We start from the raw sequence: 6588 nt of genomic DNA on the forward strand, positions 1-6588 counted from the left end.
CTAAGAACACACATACATTGCTAATTCTAATTGTGATAGGATAAATAAATTATGTGGAATTAAGAAAAAATTGAGGCAGATCTGGTCATTTGGTGAATCAAAATCAATTATTGGGAATCATAGAAGTAAGAAAGTACCCAATTAACTTTTTTTTAAATTTATTTATTGGTTCTTGTGGTAAGCGATTGAGAAAATATGTTACCATATAGTTTTAGGTACTTTTACCAAATTTATTATTATAGAGAGGTTCGATAAATTTAATTGACTTTTTTTGTACATTTTTTATATATATAATATTTTCTAAACAAATTATTCTCTACAAAGTTTAAGATAATTCAATAAAAAAAAAATAATTTAGGTGGCAAAGAACCAATGATGTTAAGATTTTCTGTGATATGCGATGAAAAAGAACGAGATCACGTTAAAAAATCAACAATACCCTCAAAACTTGTTATAGATGGAACCGTTGTATTATACCGTTATTATTTTTTTTTTTGGTGTTATAAGATGCTTCATAATTTTTTCTACAGATTTGCAGATTAATGACTATTAGTCTTATATTAAAAAAAGGAGAGGAGGCTTTTACTTTACGATTTTAAAAATTTTGATTTAATTATCTCTGAATCACACCAGTGGTACGTGTATTGTGTGGACACTATTAAACACTAACTGTAACGTTTCCAATGGAAGGGTTTATTTATTTATCCTTTTTTTAGAAGTTTATCATTTATAATTAATATAAATGTTCTCCTTTACACTAACTGTAACGTTTCCAATGGAAAGGTTTATTTATTTATTCTTTTTTTAGAAGTTTGTCATTTATAATTAATATAAATGTTCTCCTTACGAAATAATAATGAAAATTACTTTCAAAGAGACTGAAAAGTGAAATATAGTCTTGTCAAATTTAAATTTAACTAAATCGGATCCGATTATAGGTAAAACCCTTATTTTACGCAAAATAATATCAGGGAAACCTCGACCTATATTTGAACAAATAAGGTACTTTATCAATAGTATAAGGAAATATAAAAACTTGTTGACTCTGTAACACTAGTTTTAAATATATGAAATAGTAGATTAAAAGTTCCCTGATTTTCTTGAACGGAATCCTTTCCTTGCTAGTTGCGATATGACCCTTTGGCATTATCAGGAATGTAGGGAGGACCAATCGGAAGGCTGAATATGAATAGCGGCACAGAGGAAGCAGTCCCTGAATATTCCATCCGGCCAGGCCACCGTAATCTCCTCTCCCTCTATAGCGGCCCACCGACGCTTCGATCCTTTGGATAATCTGTCGCAAAGCTTAAGTTAGTTCTGGGGTTAGAACCATTGTCGAAGCAACGTCGGTTTATTTTTTCAGATGATTGCTATTATGATTGATATATTTATGAAGAAGTTGTGACAGAACTTGGTGTCACACCAGAACTAATTTTTAACCACCTCTTCGCAAATGAATCGCGTTTCGGTTATAAAATCGTGGGTGCTTTAGTGACTAATGACTAAGATGTTTTTGTTATTTTTTTTTAGCCTAAAAGAGTTGTGATTTTCCTTTCCAAACTTCGGAGTTTACTTTAGACGTTTTTTTTTTCTTATATGGACACAACAATACGTAAGGCGGTCTGAGCCTAAAGATAAGTCATGTGAACAAAATGGGCACATTGGAGTGGGTTTGATCCTGTGTAGATGGGGTTGGATATTGTAATTCCTAATAAGAAGTTTGATATTGCCTACAAAATCATCTCTGGGTTCTTTAAATAAAATAGGGTACTATTTGAGTCACACAATTCATGGTACTATTTTATAACTGAAATGAAAGATCAAACTAATACTCCAAACATGATTCCATGTTATTCCACTGATTTTTATATGTTTTATTTTATTGTCGAGAACGTCGATTCACTAAATTTGCCTACTATAAACTTAATATTCATAGCTAGTCATAATATAATGCATTATTAAATTAATAGAAAGTGTTTTTATATCAATAGGTGCACTCATTTCTAAAAAAATAGTTTTCCTAAAATTTTTTTTTTTCAATTCGTTTAAAGGCTTGTTCAGCATTCATAGGAAGTCCTTAACTTTGTCATGGTTTCACTTTTAGAAAAGTTCTGCACAGCTTATGATCCCACCATCTATCATTATTTAATATCTCTAAGAAACCGTATTAGGTTGAGCCAATTTTCGTAATAGTCAGCATTCTGATACTACAGATCTGATGACCCCACCTTCTTTTAATACTAACTATTACATCTCCAGGACATCTTTTGCAGAATATTAAGAAACTTATATTTAGAGCTCCCTCAAACTTCGCTGATTCATCATTAGACCATCTCAATAACGCCATTATATTTCATTGTCTTCGTAACCGAATTTTGAGTTGATCGAATAATTCTAAGTCAGTTAAAATGCGACAACAAGCTTAAGATTTGAACCACTTAAACTAAATAAAAGGGTTAAAAAAGTGATTTAAATTACTTTAATTGTAATTAAAAGAACTTCTCAAGTTGTCTTCTCCTCTTTTTTTCCAATCACTTCTCGTTTTCCTTAATTACAAATAAGGGTTTCGCTAGTAATTATTCATCTTATAATTTAGATTTATTTAGAATATAGTGAATGTTTCTTAGATGTGGCATTAGATTATTTTTATCATTTATTAACTACAATTATTTCGTATTTGATTTATTTTTAACTTAAATATATACCACTACAGACCATACTATCAACTCCTTCACAATTCTTAAAATACCGATATTTATTTCTTTAAAATAATGGAGAGGAAAGTAAAGGGGAGATAAAGTATTATAAATTAGTAAACTTTTATAGTACATATTACAGACAACTGTACCGCAGGTAACTGAACTAGATGTAGCCCCAGCTAATGTTTAAAATTATCCTTTGTTAAAAGACTAAATATATCAATTATTTATGAACATGAACGTATGGTTAATAACGTAATATACAAAGCTGCAACTCCTACACTTATCTTAGCAAACATTATTAGATGAAGCTTTAGGTTAATAATATAAATGAGAAAAATCTTCTTAAGAAATGCCAAATTCTTGAACAAATGCAAATGTAAGATTCCATTCTCAAACAACAAATCAAGGTTTTCACTGATTCAGGCATCACTGGAATAGAAAATCACAAATATTGCATGAAAAAAGACATTTTTTATAATTTTTTGAGGTTTATAATTACTTCCATCATTTTCAATAAGTTATTATTTATTCACTCATTAACATTGTACAACGTTTCGGGACACACCGTCCCATATTCATGTACTACAAAAACCTATAACAATATTAAAAACTATAAAACACCAATCTTCTACTTTATATATTTTATTTTATACAATAAAAGTCACCTCATGATTTCACATGGGAAAATCATGTCCTCCATTTTTTCATCTTCACTTCTCTGTGGCACAGCTATCAGTAATTATAAACCTCAAAAAATTATAAAAAAATTGACTCACCAGACTTCCTAGAGAGATAATCCAGAAAAAAGACAAAATGCAGCTAATCTCAGATCAAATCCAAACACACTCCAATCAGAGAGAGCTCATTACTCAGAGAAAAACAAACATATTACAAATGATGTGTGTGATAACAAAACTTTAGCTGAAGAGACCTTGTTGGAAAGAATATAATGGAGTGAGTAATGTGACAGAAAATGTGAAGCCAAAAAGGAAGGCTTTATATACATTTCAGGGGCCTATGAAGCATATGAAGACTACGAGCCAATCACTGGCTGCCTTCTGTTTCAGTTTGGATTACAATGAGGACATTTCTATTAACCTCAAGCTAGGGATTCCTTTCATGGGCATGGCATTTTTTGGTTTCACTTTTGCTTTGAAAAAGAGTATTCATGTCACACTCCTGAAAAATATATAATAATTAGCTCAACCATCAGTGGAAAACAAGCGCTCAAGGAAAGTAAAAACTAAAATAAAAAACAATTATTGAACATTTAAGAAAAACGAATATGTATATATTTTTTTAAACCCTAAGGTGAATAAAACTTCATATTAGAATATATTTCTATTCTATATTTTATACTTGTAAAACGTTTCGGAATTTACCCAATACTCACGTTCTATTGTATCCTAAAATTGTAACAAATAATTTAATCTTATCAACAAGTTTTATCTATATGTTATATGTATACACTTAAAATTCTTGTAATCAATATTTACCTCATATTTGTCCATTTGTCTATATTTCACCGTTTCTTCACCTCGGAATTTTAAATAATTAATATAATCAACCTCCTACAAAAAATAATAATAAAAAAAAAATTGTGAAAAAGCACAACAGAGAAAGGATCTGATCTGGCAACACTGAGCAATTAAAAAAAAACAAAAACAATATAGACAAATTAACTCATATGAAATTATTAAGAGTTGCTTGAAATACATTATTTAACGTTTAGGAGTAATGCATTTATTTCTCTCCCGTGACTATGGAAATGTCAATAAGTTCTATTGTCTCTTTGGAATAGTTAAATAAGCCTGAATGTTGGGAATAGTCAACCACATTGGATAACTTCCATAAACAAACATGTACTACGAATGAGGCAGCACATCTCATGCACCACAGCAGCCTAAAAAGATACAAGCAAAGATGTCTCATCAATCCAAAAAACTCAGACTGAAACACAAGCACAGGTGGTGAATATATACTATAATCTGAAACTTCAAGTATATAAACAAATCGTACATAATTTATGTACTTCAATAATTTCAATTATTATTCAATCAAAGTAAAATTTCAATAATTTTTGTTATTTTCAGTTTTCTGGTGTTTGCCAATTAGATAATTTTTATAATCCTCTGTTCTTTTTTTATATTTGATCATTTTTGTTTAATTTCTTTGTTTTTATCATTGCGTTTGCTTTTTGTAGTGCGTTTGTTTTCCTCTGATCAGCTGATTAATTATTCTTTCCTTTTCTCAACTTGTGTTACCTTCCTTATGTCTCAGTCAGTTTTTGTATGTTTCGGATTGATGAGATCTCTCTGATTGGTATATCTTTTTAGATTGTTGATGTGGTGTGTGGTTTCTCTTTTCTTCATAATATTTATGATTTCATGCCATGATGATGCCTGAAATGACGTTAGCTATATAATGGACTTAACAATACACAGCATCAAGGCTTATTCAACTATGCTTAAGAGATTACATAACTTATTAACATTTACTGTAGAATGTTATGAACAGAACATTCTCTGAGGATCAAGAATCTTATGTACAAAACTGATTTTTATCAGTTAAAAAGAATTTTATGTTTGAATTTAATTGTGACAGATGCGGGTTCATTGACCTGAATGTGAAGTAAAACTGTCAATTTTAACACAAGAATATATCTGTTACTTTTCCCTCTCCTCACTTCCACTATCCCTTTGTTGTGTATATAGTTGGAGAGCAGAGCATTATTAATCTATGAATCTTTAGAATAAAGTAGAATAGTAGCAAATTTATAATAATAATAATAATAAATTTATAATAATATAATTTATTATTAGTTGTTTAGAATAAAAATTATTGTCTTTGTGTGGTAAAAAAAAAGTTCACATAATTTTTTAATACATTACTTACATTGTCACAAATAAAGGCATCTATAAAACCTTCATAAATGTTCCATATTTAACTGATCTATCCCGAAAAAGATATGAACCCTTCCATTATAAACTCCCTAACCACCCAAACCCACATTTCTAACCTTGCTTCATCTTACATCCCTGGCAATCCTCCAAACTGCCTGAAAAGAAGATGGCCTCGTTACCCTCTAATGTAAAAATGTTATTACAGTACTATCAATGAATAGTTTCTCCACATGCCATTATGATTTTAAATCAAGACAAAGAATGCAGTAGAAGGAAGAAAGGGCAAATGTGTGAATCATGATTTGTGAAGATTCTTCGAAGACCTAAAAAGAACTTACGTTTACATTATAACTGATTACAATAAGCAGTTTCAACTTATAACAAGTTCAATTTATAACAAGCCTGTACTCTATTATAATATAACAACAAATTTTCTATTTTTTAATGTACAAATACAGTTGTAAATGTCAATAGAAAACAAAAAGTTGTAATTAATCAAATTTTAACTATAATGTGATACAGTCTGTCTCAATAATAAACTATGTTTTCTATTATTAAAGATACAGATCAGGTGTAAGACTTGCCTTTTAATAAAATAAAAATAACATATAAATAAAAATAATATACCCTCAATTGATAAATTACTCCAGCTAGGGTGGATACGAAAAACAATGTAATTGCATTTTTAGAGTTCTGCTTGGCAAACTGCCCTCAAATAGATGAGCTAGCGAATATCAATTTGGGTCAAGGGCTTTCTGTTCTCCTCGGAACTGTAAACTAGAATGGATTATGGTATCAGACGTTTTCAACATAAATACACACAATTCTGCCTCTTCAGTTCAATAAAGGTACTTGATCAATGATGTACTTAATAAAGTAAACAATTATCATCTCTATCTTCTAGGTATAGTATTCAGATCTCCCCCTCTTAGTTGGGAATACCTGAATACCATTACTGATCTTTATTGGATATGGTCTTGTTC

The sequence above is a fragment of the Halyomorpha halys genome, unplaced genomic scaffold (genome assembly GCF_000696795.3).
Source record: "Halyomorpha halys isolate HHAL.00 unplaced genomic scaffold, Hhal_1.1 Scaffold969.1, whole genome shotgun sequence".
NCBI lineage: Eukaryota > Metazoa > Arthropoda > Insecta > Hemiptera > Pentatomidae > Halyomorpha > Halyomorpha halys.